Below are 25,790 nucleotides of genomic sequence, written 5' to 3'. Positions count from 1 at the left end.
TTGAATGTTAATATTTTATATTTAAATATTGTATCCTCTCACGCGTTGCTCTGGCACAACTTGTTTAAACCAAGTGTTAGAGTGATGGGTAGCGAACACGTACACATCTAAACATGCACGCAAACACACACACACACAACACACACGCACACGCACGAACACGATTGTAATAACTTGTAAATACGATTTTAAAATGTATCATGTAACATAAGTGCATTAGAGCCATTTTTATTAATAAGATCTACGACTTATTTTATAAAAAGTACAAATAAGTTTAGCCTAGTTTCATTTTAGTTCCGTTTATTTAAAAATGACTGCTGTTCGAATGTTAATTGGTTTATTTTTGAATAGCTGTATCCGGCCACGCATTGCTGAATCTCAGTTTCGATTGTACGCACACACACACAGAGGCACATACAGACACACTCACACAAACACAACTGCAATAATTTATGGATGTAATGAACTTGCCGTGTGAAAAACATGTCTCTTAGTGACGCCATGTTTTAATTTTAGTAACTGTTTGTTTATTTATAAGCATGAAATTCCTGAATATAAGAACTTTCAGCGCTCAGCTAATCAGAATGCACGGAGTTTGATAAGCGATTGTGATACTGTTACTCGTCAGACACAATGTAACATTATATTATCGCGACTGAATGTATCAAAAAATGGTTTTCGAAAGCTACATAAGATAGTGGCTATTTGGCTAGATGTATTGAATTTGTATGTTCCATCTGTTGTTGCAAACCTACGATATTTTGGTCCAGAGGGGATTTTTTGCAGATATTTTATTATATAGGAGATGAGATGAGTTACTCCTATAATTACTGGAAATCTTCCTAAAGATTCTCGTTTCTTTTTATGCTGTACATAAGATTCATCGTTGCGTTATTCGTTCTGTAGAAATATATGGGCTTTTAAACGTGTCGCTCAAACTTTTATATTTAACGATGTTATGTAGTATAATGGTACGGATTTTCGCCTCGTTAATAAATATCATGCTGCTCATAGGATGTGGCGTCTGAATGCCTATTATAGTTGCAGAGAGGTTAGCATTATATGGCGCCCAGTTGCTCTTTCTTAATAATTACCGAGATAATAGATATACCAGCGTATACTATTTTAGGTCTATGTTAATGTTGGTTTCGGACAAATTCATTTTATTTTTCTCCTAGTTTTTAACAGATATACTCAACTAGCAATGTTTTTTATCGTTGTCCATGGTACTTAGACAAACAAATAGATAAAGTTAAAAAAGTGTGCGTAACATTTTTTTAATGAAAACTTCTATCTTCCTACCTTTATTAATCCGTCTCTCTATCACTTTACGCTTTTTTATATCACGCTCTCTTTTGTTTCCACCTAACCCACTTCTCTAGTTTATTCAATGTATTAAATATAATAAAAATCTAAATCATTTACTCCTTCTTACAGTAGAAATGGCTGAAAAATCAACTCAAACCCTGACACTCCTGGCCTAGTTGGCGCTCAAATAATAAAGATGCTTCCAATTTTAACGCCAATAAATAATATATTAACTTTTTGGGTGTCTGTTTTGTAGATTTTAACTTTTAGCTAAACTTTTGTTTACACTTTTTGATCAATGTGGTTTTGTTGTCCTACTGAGGACGTAACTTCAAAAGATGTTTATTCTGAAAGCCGTTCTAAACATTGAGATGTTGGGGGTGTTTATTCTGATTATTAACGATTACTATGATATTGTCAGTTTGAACATGGGGAGGTTGGGTGGGGGGTTACTCCGAAACCCTTTCTTAACATGTGGAGGTCGGGGCCGTTTATTCCGGAGCCATTCTTAACATGGTGAGGCTAGGAGTAATACTCCTAAAAGTAACTTTTTACAGGTAAGTCTTCACTTGGAAAAACAGGCCACATTGACACACCTTTCAAATCCCAAACCACTTGGACATTTGGAACTTAATGGCCTACTATTTAAGAGCGTGTCTATCATCGCACTAAGAGGAGTTTAGCTGCGAGATTTTTGTTTATATTACATTGAAAATCCTGCAGGTTTACACGGTTACGGAATCACGATACAGGGAGGGAATTTCAAACTCTCGCAATCCAAGTGAAACAATTCTTAAAGTAGAAATCTTCATGTCACTCAGAACATTAATAGTAAAGAAGTGGGATTTTGCCACTAGTCGCCTTATTTGGGAGTATGTCCGAAGCTCTGAATTCATAAGCGCATATTGAATTAAAATATATGTAAAAAGAATCACGGATACAACATTGCGGCGATGGGACAGAAGTTGGAACTCGGTCGATAGTGCGAGACTTATTAGAATTGAGATTCTTCTTTGGACACTCTCTAAAAGGGAGTGACTAGCCGCAGATTGTGCAAGCTAATATGTGTCAACAATACTTGACGCATGAGCGATTGATGGTTTATATGCGAGACACACATACATTTCATGTGAAATAAATATGACTTAAAACAGTATTCAATTATAGTTTAATATAATTTATTTATTTTAATACAACTTTCCTCCTACTGAGCATTTGTATTGGCAGTAAAATGACTTAAGACTACGTAGTTTTACGAAAGAAAAAAATATCTGCGCAGTACTTGCTATTATGATATTTATTTACTAGCAGGACCCGTGGAAATTCCACGAAACGAGAAATATATTAAATCAACAATTATATTTTGATAAAACTGGTATTGATTTTAGCTAGCTAGCAAAATTAGTTTTTGGACAGAAAAAATAAGAACCCTAAGCAAATATGTGTGTATTCACATTTCTAGGAAAATAGAGTCTATTGTATTTTAAATATTAAACTGTTCAAAATAGGATAAATTAATATCAATAGTCAGAAAGTAATATTGTGCTACATAGTTCAATACAAATACTAAAATCATATTTCACGATACAATCTTTAATTTATTCCTTCAATTCTGCACCTATTTGAAGAAATATTCTATTTTTGTTTTTTTTACCCTGCTTCTTTCGAATGTTACTTAACGTTTCGCTGACTTCTTCTTTCGCTTAAGAAACGCCGCACGTCGGATTTACTACCAATTTGCTTATCACACCATGTCAACAATCGTAATATATTTTTATTATGATATCTGGAAACGCGGCTACATCAAAGAAAGCTTATTCCTTTATTCGTGTCTAGGTTTCCCAAATCTTAAAGCCAGGTTTTCTCGAATTTGGCCTTTTCGGAAGCCATTTGGCCTTCAAATTTTTTTTTTGGTCTTTTTCAAAGGGAACTAATAATAGGATGAAACAAATAAACACTCATATAAATTCTACACTCTAGAAAACATAATATACCGGTGAAATAAGGCAGATGGTAGCATTGAAAATCGATAAGCCGCCTATTATCGAACTGCTAATCTTCTTCGGCTTGTTTAATACACACGTGACGTGAGAAACTCGATTTCTTTTCAAATCTAATAAACAATAGACCTGAAAAGAATACTCATTTCTGTTGAATAGTAAGGGGCGTTTAAGTCGAAGATATTCTTCAGCTGGGAGCAAAGACATTCCTTAATTACTTTGTTCTAAACAAGATATCCAAAATTAGCAGCAACGCAAAAAGCAAAATACTTTTTGTGTGTACTCCTGTTCTCGGGAACTTGATACACGTACCGTAAAAATAATTAGATTAACACTAAGGTCGCCAAGTACATCTTATGAAATTTCCAATCTATGTTCATTTTTTGTCTTATTTATGGACACATATAATTCTATTACAATATGAAAACTTTTTTGTGTGTGTTATACGATTTCGTTTCAAACTACAAAGTCTCTAATTTGATTTAATAAGAGCAACATCAGAATAAATGAAACCTAATGTAAGTACGAAGAGCTCAACATCTTTAAGCGGCCATTTAATCTGAAAACAATTTTGAAATAGAATACGCTCATTTTCAAATCCGAAAATCTCAATTACAAATTCAATTCATAAACTTAAAAAAAAACAGTTTTGAATTCGAAAGATAAACTTCATCTTAAAACAAACAACTTCAAATAAAAAAGTTCAGTTGAAATTCGAGAGCAAATATTCAAATTAAAAAGCATCAATATAAAATAAGAAATACCCAGCTTTAAATTCGAAAAGGTCAACTTCAAATTAAAAAAAGTCCAATTCGAAAGCAAAAGACCCAGCTGAAATTTGCAAAGCGCAACTTCAAATTAAAAAAAAAACATCAATTCGAAAGCAATAGACCCAATTGATGTTTGCAAATCGCAGCTTCAAATTAAAAAAGTCCAATTCCAAAGCAATAGACCCAATTGATGTTTGCAAAGCGCAGCTTCAAATTAAAAAAGTCCAATTCGAAAACAATAGGCCCAATTGATATTTGCAAATCGCAACTTCAAATTAAAAAATCCAATTCGAAAACAATAGACCCAATTGATATTTGCAAATCGCAGCTTCAAATTAAAAAAGTCCAATTCGAAAGCAATAGACTCAATTGATATTTGCAAATCGCAGCTTCAAATTAGAAAAGTCCAATTCGAAAGCAATAGACTCAATTGATATTTGAAAATCGCAGCTTCAAATTAAAAAAAGTCCAATTCGAAAGCAATAGACTCAATTGATATTTGCAAATCGCAGCTTCAAATTAGAAAAGTCCAATTCGAAAGCAATAGACTCAATTGATATTTGCAAATCGCAACTTCAAATTAAAAAAAGTCCAATTCGAAAGCAATAGACTCAATTGATATTTGCAAATCGCAGCTTCAAATTAGAAAAGTCCAATTCGAAAGCAATAGACTCAATTGATATTTGCAAATCGCAACTTCAAATTAAAAAAAGTCCAATTCGAAAGCAATAGACTCAATTGATATTTGCAAATCGCAGCTTCAAATTAGAAAAGTCCAATTCGAAAGCAATAGACTCAATTGATATTTGCAAATCGCAACTTCAAATTAAAAAAAGTCCAATTCGAAAGCAATAGACTCAATTGATATTTGCAAATCGCAGCTTCAAATTAGAAAAGTCCAATTCGAAAGCAATAGACTCATATGATATTTGCAAATCGCAACTTCAAATTAAAAAAAGTCCAATTAAAAAGCAATAGACTCAATTGATATTTGCAAATCGCAGCTTCAAATTAAAAAAGTCCAATTCGAAAACAATAGGCCCAATTGATATTTGCAAATCGCAACTTCAAATTAAAAAATCCAATTCGAAAACAATAGACCCAATTGATATTTGCAAATCGCAGCTTCAAATTAAAAAAGTCCAATTCGAAAGCAATAGACCCAATTGATATTTGCAAATCGCAGCTTCAAATTAAAAAAGTCCAATTCGAAAGCAATAGACTCAATTGATATTTGCAAATCGCAGCTTCAAATTAGAAAAGTCCAATTCGAAAGCAATAGACTCAATTGATATTTGCAAATCGCAACTTCAAATTAAAAAAAGTCCAATTCGAAAGCAATAGACTCAATTGATATTTGCAAATCGCAGCTTAAAATTAGAAAAGTCCAATTCGAAAGCAATAGACTCAATTGATATTTGCAAATCGCAGCTTCAAATTAGAAAAGTCCAATTCGAAAGCAATAGACTCAATTGATATTTGCAAATCGCAGCTTCAAATTAGAAAAGTCCAATTCGAAAGCAATAGACTCAATTGATATTTGCAAAGCGCAGCTTCAAATTAGAAAAGTCCAATTCGAAAACAATAGGCCCAATTGATATTTGCAAATCGCAACTTCAAATTAAAAAATCCAATTCGAAAACAATAGACCCAATTGATATTTGCAAATCGCAGCTTCAAATTAAAAAAGTCCAATTCGAAAGCAATAGACTCAATTGATATTTGCAAATCGCAGCTTCAAATTAGAAAAGTCCAATTCGAAAGCAATAGACTCAATTGATATTTGCAAATCGCAACTTCAAATTAAAAAAAGTCCAATTCGAAAGCAATAGACTCAATTGATATTTGCAAATCGCAGCTTCAAATTAGAAAAGTCCAATTCGAAAGCAATAGACTCAATTGATATTTGCAAATCGCAACTTCAAATTAAAAAAAGTCCAATTCGAAAGCAATAGACTCAATTGATATTTGCAAATCGCAGCTTCAAATTAGAAAAGTCCAATTCGAAAGCAATAGACTCAATTGATATTTGCAAATCGCAACTTCAAATTAAAAAAAGTCCAATTCGAAAGCAATAGACTCAATTGATATTTGCAAATCGCAGCTTCAAATTAGAAAAGTCCAATTCGAAAGAAATAGACTCAATTGATATTTGCAAATCGCAACTTCAAATTAAAAAAAGTCCAATTCGAAAGCAATAGACTCAATTGATATTTGCAAATCGCAGCTTCAAATTAGAAAAGTCCAATTCGAAAGCAATAGACTCAATTGATATTTGCAAATCGCAACTTCAAATTAAAAAAAGTCCAATTCGAAAGCAATAGACTCAATTGATATTTGCAAATCGCAGCTTCAAATTAGAAAAGTCCAATTCGAAAGCAATAGACTCAATTGATATTTGCAAATCGCAACTTCAAATTAAAAAATGTCCAATTCGAAAGCAATAGACTCAATTGATATTTGCAAATCGCAGCTTCAAATTAGAAAAGTCCAATTCGAAAGCAATAGACTCAATTGATATTTGCAAATCGCAACTTCAAATTAAAAAAAGTCCAATTCGAAAGCAATAGACTCAATTGATATTTGCAAATCGCAGCTTCAAATTAGAAAAGTCCAATTCGAAAGCAATAGACTCAATTGATATTTGCAAATCGCAACTTCAAATTAAAAAAAGTCCAATTCGAAAGCAATAGACTCAATTGATATTTGCAAATCGCAGCTTCAAATTAGAAAAGTCCAATTCGAAAGCAATAGACTCAATTGATATTTGCAAATCGCAACTTCAAATTAAAAAAAGTCCAATTCGAAAGCAATAGACTCAATTGATATTTGCAAATCGCAGCTTCAAATTAGAAAAGTCCAATTCGAAAGCAATAGACTCAATTGATATTTGCAAATCGCAACTTCAAATTAAAAAAAGTATAATTCGAAAGCAATAGACTCAATTGATATTTGCAAATCGCAGCTTCAAATTAGAAAAGTCCAATTCGAAAGCAATAGACTCAATTGATATTTGCAAATCGCAGCTTCAAATTAGAAAAGTCCAATTCGAAAGCAATAGACTCAATTGATATTTGCAAAGCGCAGCTTCAAATTAAAAAAGTCCAATTCGAAAACAATAGGCCCAATTGATATTTGCAAATCGCAACTTCAAATTAAAAAATCCAATTCGAAAACAATAGACCCAATTGATATTTGCAAATCGCAGCTTCAAATTAGAAAAGTCCAATTCGAAAGCAATAGACTCAATTGATATTTGCAAATCGCAGCTTCAAATTAGAAAAGTCCAATTCGAAAGCAATAGACTCAATTGATATTTGCAAATCGCAACTTCAAATTAAAAAAAGTCCAATTCGAAAGCAATAGACTCAATTGATATTTGCAAATCGCAGCTTCAAATTAGAAAAGTCCAATTCGAAAGCAATAGACTCAATTGATATTTGCAAATCGCAACTTCAAATTAAAAAAAGTCCAATTCGAAAGCAATAGACTCAATTGATATTTGCAAATCGCAGCTTCAAATTAGAAAAGTCCAATTCGAAAGCAATAGACTCAATTGATATTTGCAAATCGCAACTTCAAATTAAAAAAAGTCCAATTCGAAAGCAATAGACTCAATTGATATTTGCAAATCGCAGCTTCAAATTAGAAAAGTCCAATTCGAAAGAAATAGACTCAATTGATATTTGCAAATCGCAACTTCAAATTAAAAAAAGTCCAATTCGAAAGCAATAGACTCAATTGATATTTGCAAATCGCAGCTTCAAATTAGAAAAGTCCAATTCGAAAGCAATAGACTCAATTGATATTTGCAAATCGCAACTTCAAATTAAAAAAAGTCCAATTCGAAAGCAATAGACTCAATTGATATTTGCAAATCGCAGCTTCAAATTAGAAAAGTCCAATTCGAAAGCAATAGACTCAATTGATATTTGCAAATCGCAACTTCAAATTAAAAAATGTCCAATTCGAAAGCAATAGACTCAATTGATATTTGCAAATCGCAGCTTCAAATTAGAAAAGTCCAATTCGAAAGCAATAGACTCAATTGATATTTGCAAATCGCAACTTCAAATTAAAAAAAGTCCAATTCGAAAGCAATAGACTCAATTGATATTTGCAAATCGCAGCTTCAAATTAGAAAAGTCCAATTCGAAAGCAATAGACTCAATTGATATTTGCAAATCGCAACTTCAAATTAAAAAAAGTCCAATTCGAAAGCAATAGACTCAATTGATATTTGCAAATCGCAGCTTCAAATTAGAAAAGTCCAATTCGAAAGCAATAGACTCAATTGATATTTGCAAATCGCAACTTCAAATTAAAAAAAGTCCAATTCGAAAGCAATAGACTCAATTGATATTTGCAAATCGCAGCTTCAAATTAGAAAAGTCCAATTCGAAAGCAATAGACTCAATTGATATTTGCAAATCGCAACTTCAAATTAAAAAAAGTCTAATTCGAAAGCAATAGACTCAATTGATATTTGCAAATCGCAGCTTCAAATTAGAAAAGTCCAATTCGAAAGCAATAGACTCAATTGATATTTGCAAATCGCAACTTCAAATTAAAAAAAGTCCAATTCGAAAGCAATAGACTCAATTGATATTTGCAAATCGCAACTTCAAATTAAAAAATGTCCAATTCGAAAGCAATAGACTCAATTGATATTTGCAAATCGCAGCTTCAAATTAAAAAAGTCCAATTCGAAAACAATAGGCCCAATTGATATTTGCAAATCGCAACTTCAAATTAAAAAATCCAATTCGAAAACAATAGACCCAATTGATATTTGCAAATCGCAGCTTCAAATTAGAAAAGTCCAATTCGAAAGCAATAGACCCAATTGATATTTGCAAATCGCAGCTTCAAATTAAAAAAGTCCAATCTGAAAGCAATAGACTCAATTGATATTTGCAAATCGCAACTTCAAATTAAAAAAAGTCCAATTCGAAAGCAATAGACTCAATTGATATTTGCAAATCGCAGCTTCAAATTAGAAAAGTCCAATTCGAAAGCAATAGACTCAATTGATATTTGCAAATCGCAACTTCAAATTAAAAAAAGTCCAATTCGAAAGCAATAGACTCAATTGATATTTGCAAATCGCAGCTTCAAATTAGAAAAGTCCAATTCGAAAGCAATAGACTCAATTGATATTTGCAAATCGCAACTTCAAATTAAAAAAAGTCCAATTCGAAAGCAATAGACTCAATTGATATTTGCAAATCGCAGCTTCAAATTAGAAAAGTCCAATTCGAAAGCAATAGACTCAATTGATATTTGCAAATCGCAACTTCAAATTAAAAAAAGTCCAATTCGAAAGCAATAGACTCAATTGATATTTGCAAATCGCAGCTTCAAATTAGAAAAGTCCAATTCGAAAGCAATAGACTCAATTGATATTTGCAAATCGCAACTTCAAATTAAAAAAAGTCCAATTCGAAAGCAATAGACTCAATTGATATTTGCAAATCGCAGCTTCAAATTAGAAAAGTCAAATTCGAAAGCAATAGACTCAATTGATATTTGCAAATCGCAACTTCAAATTAAAAAAAGTCCAATTCGAAAGCAATAGACTCAATTTATATTTGCAAATCGCAGCTTCAAATTAGAAAAGTCCAATTCGAAAGCAATAGACTCAATTGATATTTGCAAATCGCAACTTCAAATTAAAAAAAGTCCAATTCGAAAGCAATAGACTCAATTGATATTTGCAAATCGCAGCTTCAAATTAGAAAAGTCCAATTCGAAAGCAATAGATTCAATTGATATTTGCAAATCGCAACTTCAAATTAAAAAAAGTCTAATTCGAAAGCAATAGACTCAATTGATATTTGCAAATCGCAGCTTCAAATTAGAAAAGTCCAATTCGAAAGCAATAGACTCAATTGATATTTGCAAATCGCAACTTCAAATTAAAAAAAGTCCAATTCGAAAGCAATAGACTCAATTGATATTTGCAAATCGCAACTTCAAATTAAAAAATGTCCAATTCGAAAGCAATAGACTCAATTGATATTTGCAAATCGCAGCTTCAAATTAAAAAAGTCCAATTCGAAAACAATAGGCCCAATTGATATTTGCAAATCGCAACTTCAAATTAAAAAATCCAATTCGAAAACAATAGACCCAATTGATATTTGCAAATCGCAGCTTCAAATTAGAAAAGTCCAATTCGAAAGCAATAGACCCAATTGATATTTGCAAATCGCAGCTTCAAATTAAAAAAGTCCAATCTGAAAGCAATAGACTCAATTGATATTTGCAAATCGCAACTTCAAATTAAAAAAAGTCCAATTCGAAAGCAATAGACTCAATTGATATTTGCAAATCGCAGCTTCAAATTAGAAAAGTCCAATTCGAAAGCAATAGACTCAATTGATATTTGCAAATCGCAACTTCAAATTAAAAAAAGTCCAATTCGAAAGCAATAGACTCAATTGATATTTGCAAATCGCAGCTTCAAATTAGAAAAGTCCAATTCGAAAGCAATAGACTCAATTGATATTTGCAAATCGCAACTTCAAATTAAAAAAAGTCCAATTCGAAAGCAATAGACTTAATTGATATTTGCAAATCGAAGCTTCAAATTAGAAAAGTCCAATTCGAAAGCAATAGACTCAATTGATATTTGCAAATCGCAACTTCAAATTAAAAAAAGTCCAATTCGAAAGCAATAGACTCAATTGATATTTGCAAATCGCAGCTTCAAATTAGAAAAGTCCAATTCGAAAGCAATAGACTCAATTGATATTTGCAAATCGCAACTTCAAATTAAAAAAAGTCCAATTCGAAAGCAATAGACTCAATTGATATTTGCAAATCGCAACTTCAAATTAAAAAAAGTCCAATTCGAAAGCAATAGACTCAATTGATATTTGCAAATCGCAGCTTCAAATTAAAAAAGTCCAATTCGAAAACAATAGGCCCAATTGATATTTGCAAATCGCAACTTCAAATTAAAAAATCCAATTCGAAAGCAATAGAACCAATTGATATTTGCAAATCGCAGCTTCAAATTAGAAAAGTCCAATTCGAAAGCAATAGACCCAATTGATATTTGCAAATCGCAGCTTCAAATTAAAAAAGTCAAATTCGAAAGCAATAGACTCAATTGATATTTGCAAATCGCAACTTCAAATTAAAAAAAGTCCAATTCGAAAGCAATAGACTCAATTGATATTTACAAATCGCAGCTTTAAATTAGAAAAGTCCCATTCGAAAGCAATAGACTCAATTGATATTTGCAAATCGCAACTTCAAATTAAAAAAAGTCCAATTCGAAAGCAATAGACTCAATTGATATTTGCAAATCGCAGCTTCAAATTAAAAAAGTCCAATTCGAAAACAATAGGCCCAATTGATATTTGCAAATCGCAGCTTCAAATTAAAAAATCCAATTCGAAAACAATAGGCCCAATTGATATTTGCAAATCGCAGCTTCAAATTAAAAAAAGTCCAATTCGAAAGCAATAGACTCAATTGATATTTGCAAATCGCAACTTCAAATTAGAAAAGTCCAATTCGAAAGCAATAGACTCAATTGATATTTGCAAATCGAAGCTTCAAATTAAAAAAGTCCAATTCGAAAACAATAGGCCCAATTGATATTTGCAAATCGCAACTTCAAATTAAAAAAGTCCAATTCGAAAACAATAGACCCAATTGATATTTGCAAATCGCAGCTTCAAATTAGAAAAGTCCAATTCGAAAGCAATAGACTCAATTGATATTTGCAAATCGCAACTTAAAATTATAAAAGTCCAATTCGAAAACAATAGACCCAATTGATATTTGCAAATCGCAGCTTCAAATTAAAAAAGTCCAATTCGAAAACAATAGACCCAATTGATATTTGCAAATCGCAGCTTCAAATTAAAAAAGTCCAATTCGAAAGCAATAGACTCAATTGATATTTGCAAATCGCAACTTCAAATTAAAAAATCCAATTCGAAAACAATAGACCCAATTGATATTTGCAAATCGCAACTTCAAATAAAAAAAAGTCCAATTCGAAAGCAATAGACTCAATTGATATTTGCAAATCGCAGCTTCAAATTAGAAAAGTCCAATTCGAAAGCAATAGACTCAATTGATATTTGCAAATCGCAACTTCAAATTAAAAAATCCAATTCGAAAACAATAGACCCAATTGATATTTGCAAATCGCAACTTCAAATTAAAAAAAGTCCAATTCGAAAGCAATAGACTCAATTGATATTTGCAAATCGCAGCTTCAAATTAGAAAAGTCCAATTCGAAAGCAATAGATTCAATTGATATTTGCAAATCGCAACTTCAAATTAAAAAAAGTCTAATTCGAAAGCAATAGACTCAATTGATATTTGCAAATCGCAGCTTAAAATTAGAAAAGTCCAATTCGAAAGCAATAGACTCAATTGATATTTGCAAATCGCAACTTCAAATTAAAAAAAGTCTAATTCGAAAGCAATAGACTCAATTGATATTTGCAAATCGCAGCTTCAAATTAGAAAAGTCCAATTCGAAAGCAATAGACTCAATTGATATTTGCAAATCGCAACTTCAAATTAAAAAAAGTCTAATTCGAAAGCAATAGACTCAATTGATATTTGCAAATCGCAACTTCAAATTAAAAAAAGTCCAATTCGAAAGCAATAGACTCAATTGATATTTGCAAATCGCAACTTCAAATTAAAAAAAGTCCAATTCGAAAGCAATAGATTCAATTGATATTTGCAAATCGCAACTTCAAATTAAAAAAAGTCTAATTCGAAAGCAAAAGACTCAATTGATATTTGCAAATCGCAACTTCAAATTAAAAAAAGTCTAATTCGAAAGCAATAGACTCAATTGATATTTGCAAATCGCAACTTCAAATTAAAAAAAGTCCAATTCGAAAGCAATAGACTCAATTGATATTTGCAAATCGCAGCTTCAAATTAGAAAAGTCCAATTCGAAAGCAATAGATTCAATTGATATTTGCAAATCGCAACTTCAAATTAAAAAAAGTCTAATTCGAAAGCAATAGACTCAATTGATATTTGCAAATCGCAGCTTCAAATTAGAAAAGTCCAATTCGAAAGCAATAGACTCAATTGATATTTGCAAATCGCAACTTCAAATTAAAAAAAGTCTAATTCGAAAGCAATAGACTCAATTGATATTTGCAAATCGCAGCTTCAAATTAGAAAAGTCCAATTCGAAAGCAATAGACTCAATTGATATTTGCAAATCGCAACTTCAAATTAAAAAAAGTCCAATTCGAAAGCAATAGACTCAATTGATATTTGCAAATCGCAACTTCAAATTAAAAAATGTCCAATTCGAAAGCAATAGACTCAATTGATATTTGCAAATCGCAGCTTCAAATTAAAAAAGTCCAATTCGAAAACAATAGGCCCAATTGATATTTGCAAATCGCAACTTCAAATTAAAAAATCCAATTCGAAAACAATAGACCCAATTGATATTTGCAAATCGCAGCTTCAAATTAGAAAAGTCCAATTCGAAAGCAATAGACCCAATTGATATTTGCAAATCGCAGCTTCAAATTAAAAAAGTCCAATCTGAAAGCAATAGACTCAATTGATATTTGCAAATGGCAACTTCAAATTAAAAAAAGTCCAATTCGAAAGCAATAGACTCAATTGATATTTGCAAATCGCAGCTTCAAATTAGAAAAGTCCAATTCGAAAGCAATAGACTCAATTGATATTTGCAAATCGCAGCTTCAAATTAAAAAAGTCCAATTCGAAAGCAATAGACTCAATTGATATTTGCAAATCGCAGCTTCAAATTAGAAAAGTCCAATTCGAAAGCAATAGACTCAATTGATATTTGCAAATCGCAACTTCAAATTAAAAAAAGTCCAATTCGAAAACAATAGACTCAATTGATATTTGCAAATCGAAGCTTCAAATTAGAAAAGTCCAATTCGAAAGCAATAGACTCAATTGATATTTGCAAATCGCAACTTCAAATTAAAAAAAGTCCAATTCGAAAGCAATAGACTCAATTGATATTTGCAAATCGCAGCTTCAAATTAGAAAAGTCCAATTCGAAAGCAATAGACTCAATTGATATTTGCAAATCGCAACTTCAAATTAAAAAAAGTCCAATTCGAAAGCAATAGACTCAATTGATATTTGCAAATCGCAACTTCAAATTAAAAAAAGTCCAATTCGAAAGCAATAGACTCAATTGATATTTGCAAATCGCAACTTCAAATTAAAAAATGTCCAATTCGAAAGCAATAGACTCAATTGATATTTGCAAATCGCAACTTCAAATTAAAAAAAGTCCAATTCGAAAGCAATAGACTCAATTGATATTTGCAAATCGCAACTTCAAATTAAAAAATGTCCAATTCGAAAGCAATAGACTCAATTGATATTTGCAAATCGCAACTTCAAATTAAAAAAAGTCCAATTCGAAAACAATAGGCCCAATTGATATTTGCAAATCGCAACTTCAAATTAAAAAAAGTCTAATTCGAAAGCAATAGACTCAATTGATATTTGCAAATCGCAGCTTCAAATTAGAAAAGTCCAATTCGAAAGCAATAGACTCAATTGATATTTGCAAATCGCAACTTCAAATTAAAAAAAGTCTAATTCGAAAGCAATAGACTCAATTGATATTTGCAAATCGCAGCTTCAAATTAGAAAAGTCCAATTCGAAAGCAATAGACTCAATTGATATTTGCAAATCGCAACTTCAAATTAAAAAAAGTCCAATTCGAAAGCAATAGACTCAATTGATATTTGCAAATCGCAACTTCAAATTAAAAAATGTCCAATTCGAAAGCAATAGACTCAATTGATATTTGCAAATCGCAGCTTCAAATTAAAAAAGTCCAATTCGAAAACAATAGGCCCAATTGATATTTGCAAATCGCAACTTCAAATTAAAAAATCCAATTCGAAAACAATAGACCCAATTGATATTTGCAAATCGCAGCTTCAAATTAGAAAAGTCCAATTCGAAAGCAATAGACCCAATTGATATTTGCAAATCGCAGCTTCAAATTAAAAAAGTCCAATCTGAAAGCAATAGACTCAATTGATATTTGCAAATGGCAACTTCAAATTAAAAAAAGTCCAATTCGAAAGCAATAGACTCAATTGATATTTGCAAATCGCAGCTTCAAATTAGAAAAGTCCAATTCGAAAGCAATAGACTCAATTGATATTTGCAAATCGCAGCTTCAAATTAAAAAAGTCCAATTCGAAAGCAATAGACTCAATTGATATTTGCAAATCGCAGCTTCAAATTAGAAAAGTCCAATTCGAAAGCAATAGACTCAATTGATATTTGCAAATCGCAACTTCAAATTAAAAAAAGTCCAATTCGAAAGCAATAGACTCAATTGATATTTGCAAATCGAAGCTTCAAATTAGAAAAGTCCAATTCGAAAGCAATAGACTCAATTGATATTTGCAAATCGCAACTTCAAATTAAAAAAAGTCCAATTCGAAAGCAATAGACTCAATTGATATTTGCAAATCGCAGCTTCAAATTAGAAAAGTCCAATTCGAAAGCAATAGACTCAATTGATATTTGCAAATCGCAACTTCAAATTAAAAAAAGTCCAATTCGAAAGCAATAGACTCAATTGATATTTGCAAATCGCAACTTCAAATTAAAAAAAGTCCAATTCGAAAGCAATAGACTCAATTGATATTTGCAAATCGCAACTTCAAATTAAAAAATGTCCAATTCGAAAGCAATAGACTCAATTAATATTTGCAAATCGCAACTTTAAATTAAAAAAAGTCCAATTCGAAAGCAATAGACTCAATTGATATTTGCAAATCGCAACTTCAAATTAAAAAATGTCCAATTCGAAAGCAATAGACTCAATTGATATTTGCAAATCGCAACTTCAAATTAAAAAAAGTCCAATTCGAAAGCAATAGACTCAATTGATATTTGCAAATCGCAACTTCAAATTAAAAAAAGTCCAATTCGAAAGCAATAGACTCAATTGATATTTGCAAATCGCAACTTCAAATTAAAAAAAGTCCAATTCGAAAGCAATAGACTCAATTGATATTTGCAAATCGCAACTTCAAATTAAAAAAAGTCCAATTCGAAAGCAATAGACTCAATTGATATTTGCAAATCGCAGCTTCAAATTAGAAAAGTCCAATTCGAAAGCAATAGATTCAATTGATATTTGCAAATCGCAACTTCAAATTAAAAAAAGTCTAATTCGAAAGCAATAGACTCAATTGATATTTGCAAATCGCAGCTTCAAATTAGAAAAGTCCAATTCGAAAGCAATAGACTCAATTGATATTTGCAAATCGCAACTTCAAATTAAAAAAAGTCCAATTCGAAAGCAATAGACTCAATTGATATTTGCAAATCGCAACTTCAAATTAAAAAATGTCCAATTCGAAAGCAATAGACTCAATTGATATTTGCAAATCGCAGCTTCAAATTAAAAAAGTCCAATTCGAAAACAATAGGCCCAATTGATATTTGCAAATCGCAACTTCAAATTAAAAAATCCAATTCGAAAACAATAGACCCAATTGATATTTGCAAATCGCAGCTTCAAATTAGAAAAGTCCAATTCGAAAGCAATAGACCCAATTGATATTTGCAAATCGCAGCTTCAAATTAAAAAAGTCCAATCTGAAAGCAATAGACTCAATTGATATTTGCAAATCGCAACTTCAAATTAAAAAAAGTCCAATTCGAAAGCAATAGACTCAATTGATATTTGCAAATCGCAGCTTCAAATTAGAAAAGTCCAATTCGAAAGCAATAGACTCAATTGATATTTGCAAATCGCAGCTTCAAATTAAAAAAGTCCAATTCGAAAGCAATAGACTCAATTGATATTTGCAAATCGCAGCTTCAAATTAGAAAAGTCCAATTCGAAAGCAATAGACTCAATTGATATTTGCAAATCGCAACTTCAAATTAAAAAAAGTCCAATTCGAAAGCAATAGACTCAATTGATATTTGCAAATCGAAGCTTCAAATTAGAAAAGTCCAATTCGAAAGCAATAGACTCAATTGATATTTGCAAATCGCAACTTCAAATTAAAAAAAGTCCAATTCGAAAGCAATAGACTCAATTGATATTTGCAAATCGCAGCTTCAAATTAGAAAAGTCCAATTCGAAAGCAATAGACTCAATTGATATTTGCAAATCGCAACTTCAAATTAAAAAAAGTCCAATTCGAAAGCAATAGACTCAATTGATATTTGCAAATCGCAACTTCAAATTAAAAAAAGTCCAATTCGAAAGCAATAGACTCAATTGATATTTGCAAATCGCAGCTTCAAATTAAAAAAGTCCAATTCGAAAACAATAGGCCCAATTGATATTTGCAAATCGCAACTTCAAATTAAAAAATCCAATTCGAAAGCAATAGAACCAATTGATATTTGCAAATCGCAGCTTCAAATTAGAAAAGTCCAATTCGAAAGCAATAGACCCAATTGATATTTGCAAATCGCAGCTTCAAATTAAAAAAGTCAAATTCGAAAGCAATAGACTCAATTGATATTTGCAAATCGCAACTTCAAATTAAAAAAAGTCCAATTCGAAAGCAATAGACTCAATTGATATTTACAAATCGCAGCTTTAAATTAGAAAAGTCCCATTCGAAAGCAATAGACTCAATTGATATTTGCAAATCGCAGCTTCAAATTAAAAAAGTCCAATTCGAAAACAATAGGCCCAATTGATATTTGCAAATCGCAGCTTCAAATTAAAAAATCCAATTCGAAAACAATAGGCCCAATTGATATTTGCAAATCGCAGCTTCAAATTAAAAAAAGTCCAATTCGAAAGCAATAGACTCAATTGATATTTGCAAATCGCAGCTTCAAATTAGAAAAGTCCAATTCGAAAGCAATAGACTCAATTGATATTTGCAAATCGAAGCTTCAAATTAAAAAAGTCCAATTCGAAAACAATAGGCCCAATTGATATTTGCAAATCGCAACTTCAAATTAAAAAAGTCCAATTCGAAAACAATAGACCCAATTGATATTTGCAAATCGCAGCTTCAAATTAGAAAAGTCCAATTCGAAAGCAATAGACTCAATTGATATTTGCAAATCGCAACTTCAAATTAGAAAAGTCCAATTCGAAAACAATAGACCCAATTGATATTTGCAAATCGCAGCTTCAAATTAAAAAAGTCCAATTCGAAAACAATAGACCCAATTGATATTTGCAAATCGCAGCTTCAAATTAAAAAAGTCCAATTCGAAAGCAATAGACTCAATTGATATTTGCAAATCGCAACTTCAAATTAAAAAATCCAATTCGAAAACAATAGACCCAATTGATATTTGCAAATCGCAGCTTCAAATTAAAAAAGTCCAATTCGAAAACAATAGACCCAATTGATATTTGCAAATCGCAGCTTCAAATTAAAAAAGTCCAATTCGAAAGCAATAGACTCAATTGATATTTGCAAATCGCAAATTCAAATTAAAAAATCCAATTCGAAAACAATAGACCCAATTGATATTTGCAAATCGCAGCTTCAAATTAAAAAAGTCCAATTCGAAAACAATAGACCCAATTGATATTTGCAAATCGCAGCTTCAAATTAAAAAAGTCCAATTCGAAAGCAATAGACTCAATTGATATTTGCAAATCGCAACTTCAAATTAAAAAATCCAATTCGAAAACAATAGACCCAATTGATATTTGCAAATCGCAGCTTCAAATTAAAAAAGTCCAATTCGAAAACAATAGACCCAATTGATATTTGCAAATCGCAGCTTCAAATTAAAAAAAGTCCAATTCGAAAGCAATAGACTCAATTGATATTTGCAAATCGCAACTTCAAATTAAAAAATCCTATTCGAAAACAATAGACCAAATTGATATTTGCAAATCGCAGCTTAAATTAAAAAAGTCCAATTCGAAAACAATAGACCCAATTGATATTTGCAAATCGCAGCTTCAAATTAAAAAAAGTCCAATTCGAAAGCAATAGACTCAATTGATATTTGCAAATCGCAACTTCAAATTAAAAAATCCAATTCGAAAACAATAGACCCAATTGATATTTGCAAATCGCAGCTTCAAATTAAAAAAAGTCCAATTCGAAAGCAATAGACTCAATTGATATTTGCAAATCGCAGCTTCAAATTAAAAAAAGTCCAATTCGAAAGCAAAAGACCCAGCTGAAATTTGCAAATCGCAACTTCAAATTAAAAAAAGTCCAATTCGAAAGCAATAGACTCAATTGATATTTGCAAATCGCAGCTTCAAATTAAAAAAGTCCAATTCGAAAACAATAGGCCCAATTGATATTTGCAAATCGCAACTTCAAATTAAAAAATCCAATTCGAAAACAATAGACCCAATTGATATTTGCAAATCGCAGCTTCAAATTAGAAAAGTCCAATTCGAAAGCAATAGACTCAATTGATATTTGCAAATCGCAACTTCAAATTAGAAAAGTCCAATTCGAAAACAATAGACCCAATTGATATTTGCAAAGCGCAGCTTCAAATTAAAAAAGTCCAATTCGAAAACAATAGACCCAATTGATATTTGCAAATCGCAGCTTCAAATTAAAAAATCCAATTCGAAAGCAATAGACTCAATTGATATTTGCAAATCGCAACTTCAAATTAAAAAATCCAATTCGAAAACAATAGACTCAATTGATATTTGCAAATCGCAGCTTCAAATTAAAAAAGTCCAATTCGAAAACAATAGACCCAATTGATATTTGCAAATCGCAGCTTCAAATTAAAAAAGTCCAATTCGAAAGCAATAGACTCAATTGATATTTGCAAATCGCAACTTCAAATTAAAAAATCCAATTCGAAAACAATAGACCCAATTGATATTTGCAAATCGCAGCTTCAAATTAAAAAAGTCCAATTCGACAACAATAGACCCAATTGATATTTGCAAATCGCAGCTTCAAATTAAAAAAGTCCAATTCGAAAGCAATAGACTCAATTGATATTTGCAAATCGCAACTTCAAATTAAAAAAGTCCAATTCGAAAACAATAGACCCAATTGATATTTGCAAATCGCAGCTTCAAATTAAAAAAAGTCCAATTCGAAAGCAATAGACTCAATTGATATTTGCAAATCGCAGCTTCAAATTAAAAAATCCAATTCGAAAACAATAGACCCAATTGATATTTGCAAATCGCAGCTTCAAATTAAAAAAGTCAAATTCGAAAACAATAGACCCAATTGATATTTGCAAATCGCAGCTTCAAATTAAAAAAGTCCAATTCGAAAGCAATAGACTCAATTGATATTTGCAAATCGCAGCTTCAAATTAAAAAATCCAATTCGAAAACAATAGACCCAATTGATATTTGCAAATCGCAGCTTCAAATTAAAAAAGTCCAATTCGAAAGCAATAGACTCAATTGATATTTGCAAATCGCAGCTTCAAATTAAAAAAGTCCAATTCGAAAACAATAGGCCCAATTGATATTTGCAAATCGCAGCTTCAAATTAAAAAAAGTCCAATTCGAAAGCAATAGACTCAATTGATATTTGCAAATCGCAACTTCAAATTAAAAAATCCAATTCGAAAACAATAGACCCAATTGATATTTGCAAATCGCAGCTTCAAATTAAAAAAGTCCAATTCGAAAACAATAGACCCAATTGATAGTTGCAAATCGCAGCTTCAAATTAAAAAAGTCCAATTCGAAAGCAATAGACTCAATTGATATTTGCAAATCGCAACTTCAAATTAAAAAATCCAATTCGAAAACAATAGACCCAATTGATATTTGCAAATCGCAGCTTCAAATTAAAAAAAGTCCAATTCGAAAGCAATAGACTCAATTGATATTTGCAAATCGCAGCTTCAAATTAAAAAAAGTCCAATTCGAAAGCAAAAGACCCAGCTGAAATTTGCAAATCGCAACTTCAAATTAAAAAAAGTCCAATTCGAAAGCAATAGACTCAATTGATATTTGCAAATCGCAGCTTCAAATTAAAAAAGTCCAATTCGAAAACAATAGGCCCAATTGATATTTGCAAATCGCAACTTCAAATTATAAATCCAATTCGAAAACAATAGACCCAATTGATATTTGCAAATCGCAGCTTCAAATTAAAAAAGTCCAATTCGAAAGCAATAGACTCAATTGATATTTGCAAATCGCAACTTCAAATTAGAAAAGTCCAATTCGAAAGCAATAGACTCAATTGATATTTGCAAATCGCAGCTTCAAATTAAAAAAGTCCAATTCGAAAGCAATAGACTCAATTGATATTTGCAAATCGCAGCTTCAAATTTAAAAAAGTCCAATTCGAAAGCAATAGACTCAATTGATATTTGCAAATCGCAACTTCAAATTTAAAAAAGTCCAATTCGAAAGCAATAGACTCAATTGATATTTGCAAATCGCAGCTTCAAATTTAAAAAAGTCCAATTCGAAAGCAATAGACTCAATTGATATTTGCAAATCGCAGCTTCAAATTAAAAAAAGTCCAATTCGAAAGCAATAGACCCAATTGATATTTGCAAATCGCAGCTTTAAATTAAAAAGATCAATTAAAAAGCAATAGACCCAACTGAAATCTGAAAAGCGCAACTTCCAATTAAAAAAAGATTAATTCAAAAACAATAGACCAAGCTAAAATTTGAAAAGCCTATCTTCAATGCAAAAAAGTACATTTAATATATTAACGGCTATATGTAAGTGTCTCTGTCTGTCTATCTGTCTGTCTATCGGTCTCTCTCCATATTTTTAAACTCATGGAAACTAAAAGTCATAGAGCGGCGCTAAAGGTCTCAAATGATTGGATTTTTTACGGCCTGTTATTTTATGTGTTTTTAGCCAGTTAAAATTTTTGAAGGCGTCAAAAATTGGTGGAAAAATTGATAAACATTTATCTTAATTTATTTTTTTTTCATTTTTTATCGATTTAAAACGTGGTACATTGGTGCAGAGATAACGTCAGCAACTTTGAATGCTACAGTTTCAGACAAACCCCGCTATTATAAAATAAAACACCCCCAGCCATAAATTGGAAAATTCTTACTTTAAATAAAAAAGGACAACTTTAAATGAAAAAGGACAACTTTAAATAAAAAAGGACAACTTTAAATAAAAAAGGACAACTTTAAATAAAAAAGGACAACTTTAAATAAAAAAAATAACACTTTTTAATTCTAAAAGTTCAACTTCAACTTTGAAAAGGCCAAATTCAAATAAAAATACAAATGAAAATGCTTAACAGAAAATTCATGCAGCCCAACTTCAATTTAAAAAAGAAAAACTTTCAATACAAATAAGAAAAGCCTAGCTGAAAATGCGAAAATCTCAACTTCAAATTAAAAAAAAAACATAAATAATTTCTGAGCTTAAAAAAAAAATAAATGTGAGCTTGAAACACAAATGAATCAACTGTTTTCGAAGATGCGCAAATTCACATTTATAAGTTCACATTATGCAAGCAGTTTATTTTGGTTAATTGTACGGAGGATTCAATGTCCAGAACTTTCATGGCGAGTAATTAATAAAGTATTACTGCAAATATTAATGCACGGAATTCCGTAATTTCAGTTAAAAATAAAGACTAGTTTGCCAAATATCAACAAATCAGATTCGATATATTTTAAAATCGCCATGCGCTACATTAAACGTCTTTGTTGAATTATTTATTGGATACCTTACAATATAAACACTAAATAAACTCTTAATATCTAGATACCAATGTTCTGGTATGGGGAGTGTATTATATTTGTAAATGGGGCTCAGATTATTTGTTTGTATTATTTATGCATTAATTTACACTTGCTTTTTGTTTCATCTTAGACTAATTAGAAAACCAATATGTCTGAATAAAGATATATCGTCTTGTTTTTATTAAATTAATTGTTGTTTTAAAAATATTTAGATTGTTTTGATTACACATTTTCAGTACTAGTTGCGTACCGTCTCGGTCGATTCAAACTTAGACCTTCTTCATAGGTGCCTTATTGAACACAAAAATCTTTTTGTCGAACTCGGGAATGTATACGAAATCGCTAATAGAACCATTTATTCATTTAATCCACGAAAGTAGCATGTTCTCGTTTCGTCAGCCATTACTAAGTGGAACTTCTTAGTGATTCTAAAGTGTATTTTGAGTGTTGCCTATGATGACGGTTGAACCTTCACCTTTCAGAAGAGTGACACTGTCAACTGATTTTTAGCAAGTACTTTATCCAGTACGCTTCGTGTCCTTCTTAGACTGAAGAGGATTAGCGGTTATATTGACCAAAACGAAAATTGTACTCAAGATGAGTACAATAGTTCAAATAATCTTAATAATACGAATCATCAGTCGCCCCCCCCAAAAAAAAATCAGAAACGTAATATTATTTTTAGAGTTCATCCTTTGCTATTTTTTCCTACGAATATTTTAGTGTTTTCACAATTTATATTACATTACAAAATATACGGCACAATCGCGTTGACACACCGGTTCTCGTCAGATCACCGAAGTTAAGCAACGTTGAGCCTGGCTAGTACCAGATGGCTGACCATTTGGGAAGAGTAGGCGCTGTATGTGCTCTCCGCTTATCTCGGCATTTGTTTCCAGTTGTCTTGTACTTCACTTGTCACTGGTATTTAACAATGTCGTCTCAGGAGAGGTGCGGTTGAAGATTGCGTACCTCCTCCCACAAAGATTTCACGCGCAAGCAACCCTTCGTGGGTATCCATAGTCTGTCCAAGACTGAAGGAGCCTGTTGCTGCTACATTACAAAGGGGCGAAATAACTATATACATAAGATAATGTAACTATTATTTAGAAAAGACAAAAAGTATGTTACCAAAAAGTAAAGCTAAAATGAAAAGAAAAACCTGAGCTTTCCGACGTTATTGTTAACTAGCTGAACGCCCGGAGTTACCCTGTCGCACAATACGTTTAAACATGATATTTTAATTTATGTGGATTGTGTAGGTATTATTATAGAATCGACCCTCTATTGAATATTATATACTACGAGGAATAATTTACCCGATTTACTAATTCGCACAAAAATAAATAAATAAAAAAATAATTGTGTCGATCGTTAAATTCCAGCTGTGTTTACAATATCACGTCGACTGATATTTAGACAATAAATGCCCCGGAAAAGTAACCCTTATTGCTGTTTAGTTTTTAAATAGTCAAAAGAAAAAATGATTTGCGGAAATTTTAAATGGTACCTCTTCTTTTCTCGTAAATTTCCATGGCAGGTGCTCGTCTGAACTCCAATCTCTAGTCCCCCCTCGCCAATCTTTCACAAAAAACACCCGTCTAGCTGAATCCACCGTGAAAAATTTCCCCCACTCTATATCTGTGCCTAAATCAAAACGTGGATTCCATGAACAAAGCTTCTTTCTTAGAACTGCACGCCTGTGGAACTCTGTTCCGTCTGCCTGCTTCTCACCGGACTACAACTTGGATGTCTTCAACGTTAACAAATTCCTAATAAACCGCCCCTTAAGTAAACACTTCATCAAATCTCCACAATAACGTAATGTAGTTGCAATAACCCATTATCCCTGAGTGGCTTCCGGGCCTTGATAAGTGGTGATCACTGTGTAAAAAAAAGAAAAATGAACTCATTAATAACAAAAAATTAAAATAAAATGCTGAGCTTCACACGAGCTTAAACATAAGATCATTCTACCTGCAGTCCAATGCTCTACAACTGAACTATACTCCCAGATGTCAATAATTCTGTTTTTAGAAAAACAAAGAATTTGCTAAGATTTTATTATCTGCCTTGCTAGTGTAACTTGTAAAAAGCTCTTTGTTAAAATTCTTCTTTTTAATCTACAAGAAAACAAAACTGTTTTTAGGATCAGATTTTTCGATTTTCGATACATATCTAATGAATTTCTGTATAAATCATATCTAAGAACAATGTCAGACATATAAATTAGCTTTGTGTGAAATTTGCAAAAGACAGGCTCAGCCGTTTCGGAACCTATAGGGAAGAAACTCACACACACATACAAAGTGACTTTTATATAATAGCAAAGATAGAGATCCATATTATTTGGACGATGCGGGTTAGTATTTCACCTTGAGTGCTATTCTCAAAGAGTTTCGACCGATGTAAACTCCGACCTTCTTCAAGTGTATCTTTTTGAACTTGGGAATCTTTCCATCGAACTCGGTTATGTGCACGGAGTTTCGAATCCTTTTCATTAATCTGCAAGGATATTATGCACCTGAAGAAGCCTTAAGTAATTCTCAAGTGTATGTTAAATATTTCCCCTTCTAGCAACTAAGAGCTGGATCTCACTTTTTACTTTATCTGTTGCGTCACGAATCTTTGCGGATAATTGGAACGATCGTAAAAATACAAAGTATTAATCATATTTTACAAATTCAGAAACATAAAACTATTGATAATGTTTACTGGTATTATCGTTTATGTTTGACTTCGTGTTTTGAAACTTGAATTCAAGCATAAACATATCACGTCTCACCAAAGGTATAATTATTTGGTAAGAATAGCTTAAATGAATGTTCAAATAACCCAGTTGGAAGAACTTTATAAGATCGAAAAGTTTCGGTTTCGATATCCGATCATTGCATCTGTTTTACTTAATGGAGGATATTTTTTTATTTATTTATTTGTTGCATGATGAGTCTTTCATTTCTTAAAGTAGTACAGATCATATATATTTCGAAATGAAGCAAATTGTTTTGAAAAGAAAAAAAAACCTTACTGTCTCTGTATGGTATTTCGTATTCTTTGAATTAGTCTC

The 25,790-nt window shown here is 31.4% G+C and overlaps 1 protein-coding gene and 1 pseudogene across 2 annotated transcripts in view; both read left to right on the top strand.

The window, feature by feature from the left end:
- The window catches only part of LOC145293719 (universal stress protein in QAH/OAS sulfhydrylase 3'region-like), a 296,557-nt gene that overhangs the window by 28,442 nt on the left and 242,325 nt on the right, over nucleotides 1-25,790 (top strand). The gene's annotated exons all lie outside the window — the stretch shown is intronic.
- On the top strand, nucleotides 23,476-23,592 carry LOC145294465 (5S ribosomal RNA; annotated as a pseudogene).

This window comes from Euprymna scolopes, chromosome 15 (genome assembly GCF_053919585.1).
Source record: "Euprymna scolopes isolate OS-2025 chromosome 15, ASM5391958v1, whole genome shotgun sequence".
Classification (NCBI taxonomy): Eukaryota; Metazoa; Mollusca; class Cephalopoda; order Sepiida; family Sepiolidae; genus Euprymna; species Euprymna scolopes.
Note: the sequence above shows the minus strand (reverse complement) of the source record. Positions and strands in the feature narration are given on the sequence as shown.